Source organism: Balaenoptera physalus, assembly GCF_965194825.1.
Source record: "Balaenoptera physalus genome assembly, chromosome: 2".
NCBI classification, from domain to species: Eukaryota; Metazoa; Chordata; class Mammalia; order Artiodactyla; family Balaenopteridae; genus Balaenoptera; species Balaenoptera physalus.
This window is the reverse complement of record NC_138883.1, coordinates 169,223,029-169,242,220: the sequence shown is the minus strand read 5'-3', so window position 1 is coordinate 169,242,220 and position 19,192 is coordinate 169,223,029. Positions and strand designations below refer to the sequence as shown.

At 43.6% G+C, this 19,192-nt stretch overlaps 1 pseudogene across 1 annotated transcript; it reads left to right on the top strand.

Annotated features, from left to right (window-relative positions):
• The first annotated feature begins 7,223 nt into the window (after nucleotides 1-7,223).
• LOC309656432 (zinc finger CCHC-type and RNA-binding motif-containing protein 1 pseudogene) lies at nucleotides 7,224-16,961 on the top strand (annotated as a pseudogene). Its single transcript has one exon. The product of its transcript is annotated as a zinc finger CCHC-type and RNA-binding motif-containing protein 1 pseudogene (transcript).
• Nucleotides 16,962-19,192: the final 2,231 nt, after the last annotated feature.

Sequence of the window (19,192 nt, the reverse complement as noted above, 5' to 3'; positions counted from 1 at the left end):
AAATTAAAACCACAGTAAAATACTCATCTTAAACTCATTGGAGTGGTGAGACTCACAAGTGTTGGTGAAAATGTAGAGCATCTGGAATTCTCAGACACACAGCTTGAGGAAACTGGTATTACATAGTCTAATAAAATTGAGCACGTGCATGTATATCACTTTTAGGAATATCCCCAACAGAAATGAGTGGGCATATATACCAAAACACTTATGAATAAATGTTCATAGTAATATTATTCATAATAACAAAAAAATTAGAAGAGTCCAAATGCCTGTTAATTTTTATAGACAATAAAGAGATAAATAAGGCAAGGAAAATAGAATCAAAACAGATGAAGAGTAATCAGGAAATGCCTGAAAAGCAATCAAATTATGCTGAGGGAGAGGATCTAGAAATTAGGACAGCCTTGAGTAAGACAATGGTAGGGGGAAATAAATTTAACATTTTAGATATGGTGGATAATTCCAAATAATTAAGGAATTATTATTACTTGATTTATTTGTAGAAATTTATATAATTCATTCCTTTCCTCTAACTAGAGTATTATACACACACAGCTTAGAAATAGAAATGAACTGAACACAAAGTAGTATATCCTTCAGTGAGGAGCTCCCTGTCAGATCTCTGTTCCTCTGAGTTGTCCAACACCGTAGCAGCATACCACACCACTGGCACCCCTACCACCAGCCTGGTAGCAGGCAGCTTTCCTGGGTGCAGGCCCATGGTAGTTAATTGTATATGTCAACTTGGCTGGGCCGTGGTGTCCAGATATTTGGTCAGACATTGTTATGGTTGTTCCTATGAGGGTGTTTTTGAATAAGATTACTATTTAATTGATCAATTAATTTAATTGATGAGGCTCACCCCATAGCGTGGGTGAGCCTCATCCAATTGGTTGAAGGTCTCAATAGAACCAGGACAGACACCACCACCACCACCCCATGTCTCCCTCCTGCAGCAAGAAGGAATTCTGCCAGCAGAGTGCCTTTGGACTTGAACTGCATCCCTTCCCTGAGTCTCCAGCCTGCCAACCTACTCCATCAGATTTTGGCCTCACAGAGCCTCTTACAATCATGTGAGCCAGTTCCCTAAAATCGATCTTTCTCTCTCGTGTGCACGTGCACCCCCTGCCCCCCCCCCACACACACACACAAACACACACACACACACCCTCTCTTGTTTTCTGGAAAAGTCTGACTAATACAGAGCCTAATATCTGGGAAGAGTCAATTCCCCCACGTGGATACCTGGATGAGCCTGGCATGAATGGTACTGGCTTCACTGCATTCCTGGTCCTAAGTGAAGCCTGCCATGTAAGTTCCTCTATTCTCTCTGAAAATCAGTCTTAAACACATCCTTTCCTCCCAGTCTTTCAAACTGCACCATTTCTTCTGTGTCTTTATAGGGACCAAACTGAAGACTGTCTGCATTTTGGGGGAGAGTTATCTGTGCCAGGCTCTGGTCCCCTGCCATGATTGTGTGATGCTCTGACATGTGGTTCTCCTCTGAGCAGGCTTGTCTCATCTTTTTTTTTTTTTTTTAATTTACTTTATTTATTTATTTTTGGCTGTGTTGGGTCTTCGTTGCTGCATGCGGGCTTTCTCTAGTTGCGGTGAGCGGGGGCTACTCTTCGTTGCGGTGCACGGGCTTCTCATTGTCATGGCTTCTCTTGTTGCGGAGCACGGGCTCTAGGCGCGCGGGCTTCAGTAGTTGTGACATGCGGACTCAGTAGTTGTGGCTCGAGGGCTCTAGAGCGCAGACTCAGTAGTTGTGGCGCACGGGCTTAGTTGCTCCGCGTCATGTGGGATCCTCCCGGACCAGGACTCGAACCCATGTCCCCTGCATTGACAGGCGGATTCGTAACCACTGCACCACCAGGGAAGTCCAGGCTTGTCTCATCTTGAGTGTCCCCTGACACTCCAGTCTCTTCAGGATCCTTTTTGTTCTTTGAGTTTTTATTTAACAGATTGAAACTCTGTATAAACTAAACCCTCCTCTTTAATGTCAAAAGCATCTCAGATTTCAACTTTTTTCTTTACTAGAACTACATTCCCCAAGGTTAGGCTTGCTTAGCTCTGCTACTGAACGAGACTAATATTCTAAGGTTACAGTTTCTTCCCTCTGGCTAGCTCCAAGAAATCCTTTCCTGCCCTAAGGTTGATTCACTACCTGGTCATTCTTCAGCTTAGAATCACCCGAGGGCTGATAAAAACGTAGTCTTCTGGGTCCCACTCCCAGCGTTTTTCACTCAGTAGGTCTGGGGTGGGGCCTGGGAATTTGCATTTCTAACAGGTTCTCAGGTGAGGCTGACTGTGGATCCGGGGACCACACTTTGAGAACCACTGCCCTGGCTCTGGTTCCTTAATTGCTACCTCCTGTGCCTGTTTTGCCATTGACTCCCTTTAGCCCCTAAATCTTTTACAGATTTTATCTCTGCTGGTCCAGGATGAAACTCAGAGGGGGAAAGGGAATGGGAGCGCTCACACAGGCTTCCACAGTGGAGATCGGCCAAAAATAGTGGGAATTCATTTCAACATCACAACCAGTTTTTTTTTTATATAGTATTGTTAATTTCTCCATTTTTTTTTAATTTTATTTATTTATTTATTTATTTATTTATTTTTGGCTATGTTGGGTCTTCGTTTCTGTGCGAGGGCTCTCTCCAGTTGCGGCAAGCGGGGGCCACTCTTCATCGCGGTGCACGGGCCTCTCACTATCGCGGCCTCTCTTGTTGCAGAGCACAGGCTCCAGACGCGCAGGCTTAGTAGTTGTGGCTCACGGGCCTAGTTGCTCCGCGGCATGTGGGATCTTCCCAGACCAGGGCTCGAACCCGTGTCCCCTGCATTGGCAGGCGGATTCTTAACCACTGCGCCACCAGGGAAGCCCCCACAACCAGTTTTTTGAGTGGCTGGTGTGTTATAAAGCACTGGTGGGGAGGGGTTAGAGAGATAAATAAGTTTCTGTTCTCAAGAAACTTAACATCTAATAAAGGGAAAGCCCAGCATAGCACTAATGATACTATAAGGGAAAATGTATTCTCTTAGAAAAAACGTTAAAGGGCTCTGGGACTATCCAACACTGTTGGTGTCCCAAGCATATTCCCTAGGCCTACCCCAGAGGTCATGGCCAGGACTCATTCTCAGGGTCATGAAAGTGCAGTGTCAGTAACTCAACAATCCTGAGTGAGCACCTCTTTAAATTTTGCACCCTAGGGGTCTCCTAGGGTGTCCTCCTCCTAGCCTTGGCCCTGCCAGAGGTTACAAGAGAGTTCCAGTGTTCCTGATGGATTTCAGCCTTTCTCTCCATACAGGTATTCTCTACCAGAGGAGTCGGCCAGGCAGGTCTGAACCACGTGTACAGCTGGAGATGGAGCCAAGAGCTCATGAAATTACAGTGCAAAGCGTATAGAGCAAGAAGAGCAGAGGGCCTCAGGCTGGTATTTGAGGAATGCCAACATTCAAGGGATGGGATTCAGAAAGGTAAGTAGTAGAACAAAAACCAGTACAGCTTGAGATCTGCTTTGATGACTGAATGAAGTGTTAGACACAGAACTTGCCTTTGGGAAGCTTCCAGGCTAGTAGGGGAAACAAGATCTGTGCTTGAAAAGATAAATATTCTGGCACCAAGCCCCAAATCAGTGTTAAGGAGAGAGTGTAACGAAGAGGGTTAAGCTAAGGCTTGCCTTAACTTGAGCAATGTGATCCTCAGTTTTTCCATTTATAAATGGTAACAGCGATATTGATTGCATAGTGTTTTTATGAAAATTGTGTAAAATAATTAAACTCCTAAGCACAGTTGCTGGCCCATAGTAACCACTCAGTAAAGTGTTCTTATTGTAATGTCTGTTGTGATGCTGTTGCTGATGATGATGAGTAAAGTTTAGAAGAAAGAGAGGGAGTTGTGGGTTGTGTTGGGAATGATGGATGACGGACAGCGAGTAGTTGGAAGGGTCAGAATGTAGAGCAGGATTCGCCTACATCCTGGGGCAAGACACTGCAACACGGAGCAGGGGCAGTGATTGTTAAAAGTGCAGGGATGAGTCAGAAGATCGGTTTGTTCAGAGTGTGTGCAGCCTGAGAGGGAGGCGTTAAGAGTAGATAGTAAAAAAACTGCTTTTTGTAAGCATGTGTGGTGAAAGATGTTAACTAGACTTATTGTGATGATCATTTCATAATATATACAAATATTGAATCATTATGTTGTACACCTGAAACCAATATAATGTTATATGTCAATTATATCTAAATTTTAAAAAAAGGAGTAGATAGTGGCCACACTGTGAATCTTGGGATAGGAAGTTTGGGCTTTGCCCCAGAGTTAATCCAGAACCTCTGAAGATTTATGACAAAAAAAATAACATAAATGAAAACAACCTTTTAGTGAGATTAATTTATAAATTGAGAGCGGTAGTAGGAAAAATGATGCTGGGTAGCTCAGTACCTCAGATATGATATGATGCTAGGTTAGTGGAAATTGAAAGGAAGGAGAACATTGAAGAAATATTCAAAAGAAAAGAATCAATTCAAAACAGAAGAAAAGGGTGTTAGGTTAAGATATGAAGGCATGGATGGAAGTAGGCATCCTTTGTCCTCATACCTGGATTTTGAGGTCGGGTTTCCTAGAGAATGGTTGTATTAGTCGGCTTGGGCTTCCATAACAGAAAACCAGACTGGTCGGCTTAAACAACAGACACTTATTTTCTCACAGTTCTGAAATCCAAAAATTCATGATCAAGGTGCCATCGCAGATGGTTTCTGGTGAGACCTTTGTTCCTGGCTTACAGGTGGCTGCCTTCTCACTGAGTCCTTACATGGTCCTTCCCCTGTGCACGTGCTGAGAGAGAGATTTCTTCCTCTTCTTAAAAGGACACCAGTCCTGTTGGATTAGGGTCACACGCTATGATCTCATTTAACCGTAATTATCTCCATAAAGGCTCTATCTTCAAATACTGTCACATTGGGGAGGGGGGATTAGAGCTTCATCATATGAACTTGGGGCAGGGAGTGGGGCAGGGACACAATTCAGTCCATAACAATGGTGTTATGTGCTACTATGAGACAAAGGAACTACGAAGTTTGAGCTAATGGAGAGGAAGATAATTTGGGCTTTAGACATGATGGTTGGTTAATCTATAGCACCATCCAGTAAAACATCCTGCAATGATAAAAATGTTCTATATCAGCATTGTCCATTATTGTAGCTACTAGTCACATGTGACAACTGAGCATTTAAATGTGGCTAGTGAGACCAAGGAAATGAATTTTTAATTGTATATACTTTAACTGTATTAGATAGCACAAGTTATAACCATAGGAACCCTAGGCAGAGTAAAGAGGTTTTATCAATAATTAGATAGCTAAGGCTTCTCCTAGGCCTTAAAGACTGGTACTATAGATATTCAACTTCAAACCACCTCTTGTCGGCCAAGGAAAATCTGAAGCTCTGAAAAGATATATGACTGTTCCAGGTTAATGCAGCTAGTTAGTTACAGATCCTCAATTTAACAGACAGCTGAAGATATACAACTGTTTGTCAGGGACTGAGATCAATGCTTTGGAGTCATCCCCTGGACATGACATGATAGTGGATATAATCTAGAAAGAAAGGATAAGCCTTGATAAATACTCACCTAAATAGAATGAAAAGAAAAACAAATCATAAAAGGAGATAGATTTTCATCTGCCAAATTTATACCAACAATTAGACAGCCCCAGATCACCACCACCTCAACATACTCCAAGTGCATCTCAGAGAGGTGGGCACGGTTAAAGGGCGAGAGCCCTTGTGGCCCCCATCTCCACTCACACTGGCTGGCTGCCCACAGCGAGGCTCTCAACCTCTCTGCGCTTCCTTTTCCTCCTTTGTAAAATGGGAATAATGACAAGACCTCCTTCCAAAGGCTGTTGAGAAGATTAAGTGAGGTGGCATGTAAAGTATCAGCAAAGCCCTGGCGCATAATACACATTCTTTAAATTTTAGATTAAAAAAATGAAATCTGTCTTGTCCCTAATCTTGTTCCTCTTCCTGCGTCCCTGATCTGGGCTAATATAGCCTTGCCGTTCATCTAGTCAGTCTTTCTGGAAACCTGAGTCACCTTTGATTTCTTCCTCCTCATTCCCCACATCCAGTAACTCACCAAGTGTTACGATTCAAGCTCCACAGTCTCTCAGACGTAGCGTCCTCACTGTGCGTCCTCCACTCCTGCTGTCGCTCACATCCTCGGCACTTTCTGTCAAAAGCGTCTCCGCTAACAATGTGTTTGCTACATCCATCCATTCTGTACGCCAGGGTGGGATTTTGCGCCCTTCCCCTGGCAGTTTCTTTTTGCAGACAGGATTAAGTTGACATTGCTCAGCTCGGCACTCAAGGCCCTTCACAGCTCACCCCCCAATCTACCTCTGTTTTCATATTTCACCTTTTACTTTGAACCAAGAATACATAAATAGGAATCCGTGCATTTTAAAAATTCAAATGAATGATTGTCTTGTGACTCTGTGTGGACCTGGGAGGAGGAAGCAGAGTTGTTTGTTTGTTTGTCTGTTAATTTGACTTCTAGGGGAAAATGCAGAATTCCCCATTAGAGCTTACAGAGAGATTCCTTTCCAGTACCTCCTGTAATTAGGGGGATTGTGTGTCCTCATTTGCCCAGGACAATCTTCTTTACAACTGTCCGTGCTATATAATTTTTAGGAGCAACCTCCCCCCATTTCACCCTCAAAAGTGTCCCAGTTTGGGCAACAGGTTGTGTGGTCACCTAGAACCCACCTTGCCAAAATAAGTCAGTCTGAAGAAATGAAGGACAGCAACAGAATGATTGTCCCCACCCACCCATCTTCTTTGGCATTTGGCCTTGGAGTCACTCTTCACTTCTGTCAGCACCTCCTGCTTCCTGCTGGAACCACTGCAGGGCTGCTTAGGCCACGCTGAAGCATCTCTTCCAAGCTATTGCTTCATACCTCCCAAGCCTCTTTATTAAAAATCACCTCATGGCCCCATTCTCTGAACCTACTTGATGAAAAAAACTAATAGCTAAAAAGTAGCTAGATGTGCCACCTTCCAGAGAGAATTTATGAATTTTAAAAGGACCTTAAGAGCCCTGACCAAATGAATGACTAACGGAGGACTTTTAGAACTGTGTAGGTGTCAGCAGTGTCATTCAAGTGATGCATCAGAGGCCAGGGATGGCATGAGGGACCGGAGAGGACATGAGCCATTGCTCACACCCCTGACCGACAGGGAGAAAGAGATGGGGGAGGGGGGCGTGGGGGGCACATAGTAATGAATGATCCTGGAAACTAAGAGAAATGTGAAAATTTAAAAGAGGCATGACTCAGGGAAATTACTGCTGGGGACTCCCTGGGCATGTATTTGGAAATTAAACACGAGAAAAAAATTGTCAGAAGTAGAGGATACACAAGCTGTTACAAAGAACCGGCAGCATTCCAGCCAAGCCAAGTCAGGCAGGCACAGGGCAGGATGCATATGGTGACAAGGGGTTCTGTTCTCTGGCACTATCCCCAACATCCACAAGCTCCCCTTTGCTTGACACTGAGGGATGCTCTAGCACGAGCTTCCTGAACAGCGCTGGTCAGGAGAAATAGAAATAGATAGGAAGAAACTTTCTCAAATGGAAAAGTAAAGAGTTGACTTTAGTCAAGAGAGTATTTAAAAGGTTTCAGAAAGGGAGATGGGAAGAGAGAATAGATCCTGTCTTGGGAACACTTTACAAAGTTAAGACAAGAGATCAAAGACATTTCAGAGACTAGGCTGAGAAGGAGAACCCTAAAAGGGACAATGAGACTGTGTCTAGGAAGGAATTACATAGAATGGGAGCCCTTCCATCAAAGGGGCAGGAGAAATAGACAGTGGAGGCAAACAGGGATGTATTTTCAGCAATCTGTTTCTTTCCTCACTGCTTTCCTTCCTCCTTTCCCCTGTCCTTTCTAGTCTCCGTCCCCACCTCCTTCACTTCCTTCCTTTCCTGTCTTCTGAGCTTGGATGTGGACCTTTGGCTGGCGTGCCTTACTCTGCGTACCAACTTGGGAGGTACCATACTCGATGCAGTGACCTCTAGCAAGGTTGAACTCTCTCAGGGGAAGGGGGGCAGATGATGGAGGAAATTGCTGCAGGCAGAAGCTCAGTACCAAATATGACCTTATTCCTCTTTTAATAGAAAAGTTTGATTATTATATCTTTTTTCAGGATCATATAGAAATTGGCCAAAACCTGGTTCATCATCTGTACAGAAGGTCCTGGGAGGCTGGGCTTTTTCAGTCTGGAAAGACTATTCTCAAAACATTCAAATGCTAATTCACACATGGCTGATAATTCTACGGAGTAAAAACTCAATCTCATTTGTAATCAAGAGAACAACAAAAAAATTTAAAAATAAAAATAAATGCCATTTTTTTTCATTTTGTATTAGTAAAGACTTAAAATCAAAAAGAGAAAACACCAAGATTTGTGAGGAAAGAGTAAAATAGATAATCATATACTATTTGTGGAATTATAAATTGGTATAACCATTTTTGGAAGATTGGGCAATATGTATCCAGAGCTCACGAAAGTTTACATAAAGAAAGCAATCACAAATATGCCAAAACAGTTTTATACAAAGATATTTATTTAGTGTTTTTATAATAGTGAAAAAATAGAAAAAAAATGCAACATTAAAGGATTTATTTCTCCTATTGAAGTATATCTGACATAGAACATTGTATAAATTTAAAATGTAAACATGTTAATTTGACCCATTTCTATATTGCAATATGACTGCCATTGTAGCAATAATTAAGTCAAAACCGCTGTGAGAGATCACCCCTCACCTGTTAGAAGGACCATCATCAAGAAGACAGGAGATAACAAGCGTTGGTGAGGGTGTGGAGAAAAGGGAGCCCTTGTGCACTGCTGGTGGGAATGTCAGTTGGTGCAGCCACTGTGGAAAACAGTATGGAGGTTCCTCAAAAAATGAAAAATAGATCTACCATGTGATCTAGCAATTCCACTTCTGGGTATATACCTAAAGGATTTATTAAATAAATTATGGAGCATATTAAAAATCATAGGATATATAAACATGAAGAATGTTTACATTCTACTTAAATTTAAAAGGTCCTTTATAGGACAATATTACATATGATTTCAGCTCTTGTCATATTATATACGTATAGTAGAAGGTGAGAAGGTTTATATATATAAAAATTTATAGTTAATTTTTTTAAAGAGTGAGCTCACTCACTGTGGCCAGGGTTAGTGTTTAGGTCCTGAGGTGCCAGTATCTCTCCTGGCCCAGAACTTGGCATGTGCTGTTTCCTCTGACTAGCTACCTAGAACGTTTACCTACCTATCCTATCCTCCTTCCCTTCCTCCCCCTCTAATCATTCTTCAGAAGACAGGTAAAAGATGCGTTCTTCCTAGAAGCCTTGCCTGACACCCTGGTCTGTCTGGTTCCTCTGTTATGTGCTCTCTAGGACTAGTATCTTCTTCCTTCAGAGAAGCTCCTCAATTTGTAGTAATGCATGTTTATTAGTATAACTATTTTGTCACCGTCACTCCCACTTGAAGGTAAGCTGTACCAGCGCCCAGACGATATTTCTTTTGTTCACTGTCATATCCTCACACCTAGCCAGTGCCTGGCACATATTTTGTGTTCCATAAATACCTATTGAATAAATGAATGAATATTTGAATATTAATATTTGAATGAGTGAATGAATAAGCATAAAGGTTCATCCTAACTTGATCTCCAGATTAAATGATGCTCAAAATTGCTAAAAACCAATAGGAATCCTCCAAGTTTGTTGTGATCTGGAGTCAAATAGTCTTCATCACTCAACATACATTTATTCATCACCTATTATATAGTATAGAGGTTAAGATCACAGGTTCTAGGGTCAATGGCCTGGTCAAATACTTGCTGTGTGAACACTGGGAAGTTAGTGAACAGTTCTGTGTCTTAGTCAATTCATCAGATAACAGGAATTTTAATTGTAAATACGTATCTCGAGTGGTTGTTGGAAGAATTAAGTTAATAGAGATGAATCACAGAAACTGGCACATGGCCACAGTGTATGGGATCGATAAATGTTAATTATTGCCAGCATTACTATTAATTTTTGTATCCAAAAGCCCTTGCACTATAAGTTATGGAGGATGCGATGATAAATCAGGCAAGAATTGCCCTACGAGATCTTGTAATTAAGCAGACAAGATAAAGAGTATAACAGTGGAAAGAGCACAGATGAAACAGGAGAGCTAAGAGAATTCAGAGGAGGGAGCAAAGTACATCCAGGGTAGATTCTTTTCTGGGCATCAGATAGAAGACAAACTCTGATGTTGTTTAAACAGCAAGGTATATCTTGTTTACATTTTAATGAGCTCAGATAGGTACTCTTAAACAGATTAGACAAACTCTGCACCAACCTGGTTAGCAGCTCTAGCTCATTGGGGATGTAGTCACAGCAAGGGGCAGCCACAGCTTTATGCATGTTTTGAAAAGATTCACACGACTTCCCTGGCGATCCAGTGGTTAAGACTTCGCCTTAATGGGTCCGATCCTTGGTTGGGGAGCTAAGATCCCACATGCCTGGTGGCCAAAAAAACCAAAACATAAAACAGAAGCAAAATGTAACAAATTCAATAAGGACTTCAAAAATGGTCCACATCAAAAAAAAAAAAAGTCGGGCTTCCCTGGTGGCTCAGTGGTTGAGAATCTGCCTGCCAATGCAGGGGACACGGGTTCGAGCCCTGGTCTGGGACGATCCCACATGCCGCGGAGCAACTAGGCCCGTGAGCCACAACTACTGAGCCTGCGCGTCTGGAGCCTGTGCTCCGCAACAAGAGAGGCCGCGACAGTGAGAGGCCCGCGCACTGTGATGAAGAGTGGCCCCCACCTGCTGCAACTAGAGAAAGCCCTCGCACAGAAACGAAGACCCAACACAGCCATAAATTAATTAATTAATTAATTAATTAATTTTTTTAAAAAGTCTTATAAAAAGAAAAGATTCACACAAAGACATCTCCATGCCAGGTCTCCTGAAGACCAGCTGGCCAGGGCACATCAACATCGGGCTCAGAACACTCCCCGCTGGCCAATCATGGTTCACTTTTCTCCAGAAAATACTCTTCTTGTTTTTGCAAAGAATCTTGAACAAGGAGCCTTCCCTGAACCCTTGTTATTCTGCTGTTCAGCCTGATAAACATGAGAGACCACTCTTCCTCTCGCTAAGCTATGGCAGTTCTCTGCCAAGATAAGATTATACCGGAGAAGATGATTATCACCTAATAAAACAGCTTACCCAACTCAATATTAATCATGACTCAGTTATTTTACCAACTGCTTAGAGAACTATCACCTCGTACAGCCCAGCAGGCACCCTTGTATACATTTTCTCTTTCAGCAGAATAATCATCCACAGTCAGCAACGGGCCATTTCCATGGAATATTGCTTGCAGGTAGATAGCTCCACCAATGCTCCCTACTACCACCGTCACCTTCACCCCCCCCCACACACACACACATCCCTCCCTCATTCTAGAAATGCCTATCTGTCAGCCCCTCCATCAATGTACCGCATCTTGGTCTTTGGAGTGAAATGACAGAGTAACAGCTGGTGGACAGAAAGCAAAGTCAGTCAAATACAAACGTAGCACAATTTAGACTTTAAAGAGACCTGATTCAAAGTATCTCAAACAAGCAATTCAAAACTGTTAAGTGACCAGGTGAGTTTTGTGGTTACAGATTCAAAGTGAATTAATTCAACAAATATTTGACCGCCTACTCTGGGCCAGACCCTGTGCTAGTTGCTGCTGGTTTAACAGGGAGGAGTCTGGCCAAGGAAGTTTATACCCCAAAACTTGACAGTGTTGTGAGGAATGTCCTTACTCCCCAACTTCTAGAAGATTTGCTGATGGCAGTGACAGGAGCTGCATTTACTTGAGTTCAACTCTCATTTCCTAAGCACCTATATGGTGCAAAACATTTTATCCAGCACTGTAGGATTACATTCAAGTCATATAATACATTGCCCCTGCCCTCACAGGTACTACAAACTACTTAGGAAAGGCCAATATTTGGACAGGTCAACATACATGACCTACAACTTGAGGCCTTGAGCACCAGGTTAAGTTGAGCCAAAACTATTGGGTAAAATCCATCGATGGATGCTCTTTGAGCTAGTCCTTCAACTTCCTCTTTGCAAGGGTTTTATTTCCTATTTGAAATTGCTCTTCCCTAGGAAGGTCCAGATTAGGACTGCATAGGAGAGAGGCTGATGTAGAGGAAGCAGCCTCTACAGGAAGCATGTACAGTGACATGTGTTTGGTTGCAAGAAGCAGAAAAACCAACTCAAGAACATAAGTTGCATGTGCCATTGAAAAGTCCAGAGATACAGTGAAATTCAGATGCTGTTTGATCACTCCAGCACAGCCTTGGTAGTTGTCTCCACTCTGCCCTCCTCTGTGTGTTTGCTTCAACTTAAGCTAGACTCTTATAAAATAGGATGGATCGATGGATACATCAGTCCCAGGCCTCCGGTTTCCACATGGCACCATTTTGGAGGAAAAGGGACCTTTTATTTCTCCAACCACCAAAAGTCTTCCACTCTATTTGACCCAACTTAGTTCTCATACCCCTTGGAACTAATCATTAAGATTAGGGGAGTGTCAGGGGCTGAGTGACATAGGTTTAGAAATAAGAAGGTAATCTCGCCCAGGACCTGTGATGCCAACGCAGCTGCAAGGGGCGACGAACACTCGGGGTTGAGCCCCGAGTGAGCTGAGGGCTCGCGCTCTTCTAGTCTCCCGGGCCTGCCCCGCCTGAAGAAATGAGTGGTGGGTTGGCCCCAAGTAAAAGCACAGTGTGTGTATCCAACCTGCCCTTTTCCCTGACCAACAATGACTTATACCGGATATTTTCCAAGTATGGCAAAGTTGTAAAGGTTACTATAATGAAAGATAAAGATACCAGGAAGAGTAAAGGGGTTGAATTTAGTTTATTTTTGAATAAAGACTCTGCACAAAACTGTACCAGGGCAATAAACAACAAACAGTTATTCGGTAGAGTGATAAAAGCAAGCATTGCTGTTGACAATGGAAAAGCAGCTGAGTTCATCCGAAGACGAAACGACTTTGATAAATCTAAGTGTTATGAATGTGGGGAAAGTGGACACTTAAGTTATGCCTGTCCTAAAAATATGCTTGGAGAACGTGAACCTCCAAAGAAGAAAGAGAAAAAGAAAAAAAAGAAAATTCCTGAACCAGAAGAAGAAATTGAAGAAGTAGAAGAAAGTGCTGATGAAGGGGAAGATCCCACTCTTGACAGCCTCAGTCAGGCCACAGCTTTCCAGCAAGCCAAAATGGAAATCCAGTTCAGGGGGTCCCTCAACATCAGATGATACAAGACACCCAGGGATAAAGAAAAGCACAGATTTCAGTGATGAGGAGGAATGTACTGATTAAAATTATATATATTATGTCAATATCATTAAAAAAATTTTTAAATCTTGGAGTACCAAGTTCCATCGGGACTAAAGATTACTTTTAGAATTTGAACATAAGAACACTTAGTACCAAATAGTTTTTTACTTTAAAATAGTTCATAGGAAATTGAAAAGTAATTTTAAAGTATCATGTTTATCTTGCATCAAGATTTGCTAATAATCATTAATCTTGGAAACAGTTCATTTGAATAAAAAAGAAAACTTAATACTATCATAATAATGCTATTGTCATCCCAAGAAAAAAGGTAGATAAGTAAAAAGATTTGTTTGAGAAGTTCATTATAAAAGTTTATTCATGATTGGCTTATTTGAGGACTTCTGAAATAAATTTCATCTTTAAAAAAAAAGGTAGGGCTTCCCTGGTGGCGCAGTGGTTAAGAATCCGCCTGCCAATGCAGGGGACACGGGTTCGAGCCCTGGTCTGGGAAGATCCCACATGCCGCGGAGCAGCTAGGCCCATGAGCCACAACTACTGAGCCTGCGTGTCTGGAGCCTGTGCTCCGCAACGAGAGAAGCCACCAAAACAACAAAGAGTAGTCCCCGCTCGCCGCAACTAGAGAAAGCCCGCGCACAGCAACGAAGACCCAACGCAGCCAAAAATAAATAAAATAAACTAAAAAAAAAAAAAAAGGTAATCTCTAGGCCAGTTACCATGGGAACAGGGATGAGAATATGTTGATTGGTTCAGGACCTCCCCCCTTTGGTTTCGGGTTGAGGTAGTCAGGAGTCAATCCCACCCACAAACAATGTGTTAGGAAGTGGTGGGGGGGGGGCATTTTGGCAGAAAGGAAAGCAACGACGTACATCACAGGTAGACCCTTCGAAACTGGAAAGATTCAGACTCATTCACTAAAAGACGGCAATAAGATGGTAAGTGATATCTGGGGAAATGAATCAGTCCCTGTAAAGCATTCTGTAAGAATGAGCCACTAAATAATAAGCATGTAATCATTGGGATGCTTTGTACACATACTAACTCTGCAGATTGCCTGAGCTCAGGGTGATTTTACTGCTGTTACTCTGGCAGCAAGCCCTCCTTGCCAAGATTGTTATTATGGGACCAGCTGAGCTGTAGCAGCCTGGAGGGTTCTTTAGCTCCTCATTCATCACAGAGACATTTATTACCTACTTGGTACATAGCCCCCTCAACATAAAAAGAAAAAATTGGAGGAAGATCAGCAGCCATGGAACCAATACACCTCCTTCTAGCCCCTTCTGAACACAAATCTAAACACCTTTCCGGGCGTGGGGCAGGGCCCTTCGTGGTTCAGTATCTCATGTGGCTCTCTTCTCTGAAGGGAGCATGTCAGTTGCCACCTGCATGGAGGAGATATCATACTGGCCACACGATGTGGATAAGAACCCCAGTTTGGGAGTCTTCACAGCTGGGGCCAGGACCTGGCCATAGTGCGGTGTCTGTTGTGGGACCTCAGTCCTTTTGTCTCTCTGAGTCTCAGTTCCTCTTGTAAAATTAGCTAACGTTGCCCTATCACATTTTAAGAGCCTAAGTTTTTATGGTAGACTTCCCTGGTAGAAGAGTCTCCATCCGAGTTCAAGATTGAAAAGATGTTCTATCTTAGTCCTGGCGCCCCAGGAAAGAGATCCGTGTGAGGGACTTGGCGGGAGTGCTCTCAGGATCAACACTCCCGAGGGAGGGAAAGAAGTAGGGTTGGGAGGCGGACAGGTTGACTGCGGCGCGGTCTCAGTGCAGACCTCGCAGTCATCACACAGCGAGCAGTGGAGCTGGATGGACCTTCAGGGCCCACACTGAGGAGGGGGCTGGGTCTTATCGACAAGGCACAGGGTGCAGCTCCCCGCAGAGAGAGCGCCAGACCTGGGGCAAGGCCGTTCTCCTAAGCTGCTGGCAGTTGCCTGGGAAGGACTCAGTTGTGAACTTTCAAACAGCCAACACCCCTGGAAACCAGGGACAGAATGCCTCTGTCTTGAAGCGGGGTTTGGGGGTCTGAGTGACAGGCAACAGCACCCACTGCATGTCGTGCAGCCGTGTCCTCTGAACATGGGGACCAGCGCAAGGAGGGGCCATGTCTCTTCCCTTCCTAGTCTCTGTCCCTGTATGATGGCCCAAGGCACCCAGCTTTCCCTCTAGGGATTTTCTGAAGGGAAGACTAATGCTGCAGTCCCCCTCACCTGGCTTTCACGGATGCTGTGACTGAGCCTGACTTAATCATGCAAACAGCCCTCAGAGGAAACCAGGCTCCTTAGTGGTACAGGGGATGTTACTTTGACCCTGTGAGCACTGCTTTTTAAAGGGCGTTTTAATTTATCCCTCAGAAAAAAAGAATTTGGTATGTTGAATGTTACCTTTGAGAACAGCTCTACCCTTATATATCCTTGTGACAGTCCCCTTGTGTGATGTTATTAACATTTCCTTAATTTATACCTAGGGGAACCAAAGGCCCACAGCCTTTTTCTGGAGGGGCCCTATGTGTGAGGAACTCTCACCTGCCTTTTGCTGAGAGTGAAGAAAAAGCTTTCTTTACAAACTGAAACAATGTAGTTAATTTTGACATTCATTTTTCCTTTACCCACTATTTTTCTCTGATTTAACTGTTTTAGAATATGCTTTTCTTATATTTCTGTCCTTTGGTTTTGAGCAAAAGACACATCTTAAAAATATCTAATCAATAAAGACGATGCAATTCCATTATGCATCACTTCCTTTAATAGGACCTATTTTAAACCTGGACTTCCAGAACTAAGATATCCAATAGTTTATCAGAAATAATTAGACAGTTTGAATAAAGTATATTTGCAGGTCCACAACTGCCTCTTTGTATATAAATTTGTACAAAGCCATCAAAAGAATGCTGGTAAAACCACTCCACTTGAAATGACGTCCTCACTTAAATAGAATTATCCCAGTGCAGTTGTTCAGGGAAAAGGATGTAGAGACAGAACCTCCAAAATAGTTATTTTTAGAATCAATCAGGAGTTTAAGAGAATTCAACTTTCCAAATGTAACTCCAGTGTATGAGAAGACATTTTTTTGGCTGAGGAAATTCTCACCATTAAAAATCAATTGCACATTTTTTAATGAGAGTCTACTTTATGCTCCACAGTACTGGTCAGAGGAGAGTGTATCAAGAAGTATTAAAAAAAATGTCTTGCCCTCGAGAAATTATAATCTCATTGGGGAGAACACACTAGCACATGAGATAATTAAAGCACAATGAGGGCTTCCCTGGTGGCGCGGTGGTTGAGAATCTGCCTGCCAATGCAGGGGACACGGGTTCGAGCCCTGGTCTGGGAAGATCCCAGATGCCACGGACCAACTAGGCCTGTGAGCCACAACTACTGAGTCTGCACCTCTGGAGCTTGCGCTCGGCAACAAGAGAGGCCACGACAGTGAGAGGCCCGCGCACCGCGATGAGGAGTGGCCCCCACTTGCCGCCACTAGAGAAAGCCCTCGCACAGAAACGAAGACCCAACACAGCCAAAAATAAATATAAAGAAAGAAAGAAAGAAGCTTTCATTTAAAAAAAAAAAAAGCACAATGAAATCTAAAATACTCTAAATTTAGTGGAAGTTCAGGGAGGGGAGAGCCTAGTAACCGCAGGCTGATGTAGGTAATGAAAGCTTTTACTAAGGGGTCAGGAGTGAAGCCTTTGAGAGCCCCAGTCGAACTACAAAAATACTTTCTGGGAGGAGCAGTGTTTTAAGTGTTAATTACTTTTTAATGTCTTATCTATAAATTATTGATTAGACCGCTGAACACTTGAGTTGTACTTGAGAGGAATAGCCGACAGTGGGTCAGGTAAGCTTGGAGGGGGGGAGGTCCCAGAGAAGGTTTGAGAGCTGGAGGCGCCACGTGAGGAAGGGCAGGCCTGGGTGAGAGTCCTGGGGGTGTCAGCAGAAGGGGTTGACCCTTGGTCCACATGGACAGAAAGCCTCAAGGAAGGGAAGAAGAGGCAACCAAAGGGAAGTTCCCCCAAAGCAGTCTGTGCCTGCTGCACATTCAGGGCCAAATTTGCTAACCCTCCATGGAATATAAAGGGAGTTGAGAAGTATTACAGCTTCCCTGGTTATTTCAAATAACCCCCGGTCCTGGGCAGAGTCACTATCTGCAGTGGGGGCTTCCTGGCCCCAGCCCTTCTTTGCTAATTCTAGGCCTTTCCAAGTGGTAGAGAGCATCACAAGCAGACCTGAGTCACGTCAGCATGACTCAAGACTTCCAAGGAGAAACTGAGAAGAGTATGTAGTTGGCAAACGATAAGAGTAATTATGAATTGAGCAGGTACTCTGCTCGGCACTGCTGTACACATTTATTAGTCAGTACTTAATTTAACCTTCAAAATCATACTTTGAGACTGTGGTTATCCCGTTGTACAGATGAGGACAGTGACCCTCCTGGAGGTTACGTAACCTGCCTTAAAGGAAGTATTAGAATGCGCTCCCTAATCCATTCATTGAATGAATAATTGATTGAGCCAATCAATTAAGAATGCTCCATGAGAACAAAAATTACCAAAATTATGAAGATTTGTAAAGTGCCTGAGTATGAACAAAGTACTTTTGGGTATCGATTACCTCTCTTGGTTCTCACCACAATTCTCCAAAGAAGACATTTTGCTTTCTCCTTCAGCAGATAAGAAAGTGGACACCCAGAAAGGGTATGTGACTCACCTGTGACTTCTCAGCTGGTAGGAATCGCTTGAAACAAGATTCAAACCCAGATGTTTGAACACCAAAGCCAGTTTTGTTCCCACCAAGGACTCCAAGTCCAGGAGTAGGAAGACAGTCTGAGGGCTGAAGGGAAGGTTGCCCTCCCACGGATGAACAGTTACAACAAACAGAATTGGTTCGGCTTTCCCATAGTTATTATTCTTGTGATTCCCCCTATCCCCATATTCTTGCATACAAAACTTGCCTTTTTCAAAGGAGACTTTTTGTGGAATTCTGGTGTACAGCAGGGAAGGTGAATGTATGCAAAGACTGCAGCCTACCCTGAAACTAGTCTTGGGCAGGAGAAAGGCATAATCACAGTGATCTCAAGAATCTGGAGAGGAGAAGCCAGCAGAATCCCTGGGGGTTGTGAAAAAGAAAAAAGGGAGCAGAGAAGAACAAGAACAGATTTGAAAGGTGACATCAGGGCTTAGCTGGTGAGAGACCTGCCCAGTCTCTGCCGCTGGGGATGTTGTCATGGCAGTGAGGTCCCTGGGAACCGGGCTCTTCAGCCAAACTCCCTGCCCATCCCCCAGTATCCACCCCACAAAGCCAACCCCTCTCTTGGAAAGAGCGTGTGGAAACCATTAAGATAATGCAGTTCCTTCCTTGCTGACTTTGCCATTGGGAGCACCAGGCAGATCCCTTGAGCCAGACTTTCTTCAAATGGAAGAAGTAGAAGAGTTGCTGCCATGACAATGCAGTTCCCCTGCCCATTTATACCATCGGTGAGCTGGGGGAGATCCCTGGAGGAAGTGGTTCCCCACCTACTTCACCAAGGCAGGGAAATCGCCAAAGACACACAGATGGAGAGGAGCCTTAGGGAATGTTCCCTCTAGCCTGAAATGGATGCTGGAAGTTGCCGTGGCAACCTGATTCCTTGCCCACCAAACCATGAAGGAGGGAGAGCAGCAAAGCCGAAGGGCTGCAGCGGAGCCCGCTCCTGCCGGTCCAGCTCTGGGCTCCCACTCTGGCTGTACGGGGAGCGTCTGTCTTAGGTCAGAGGCGT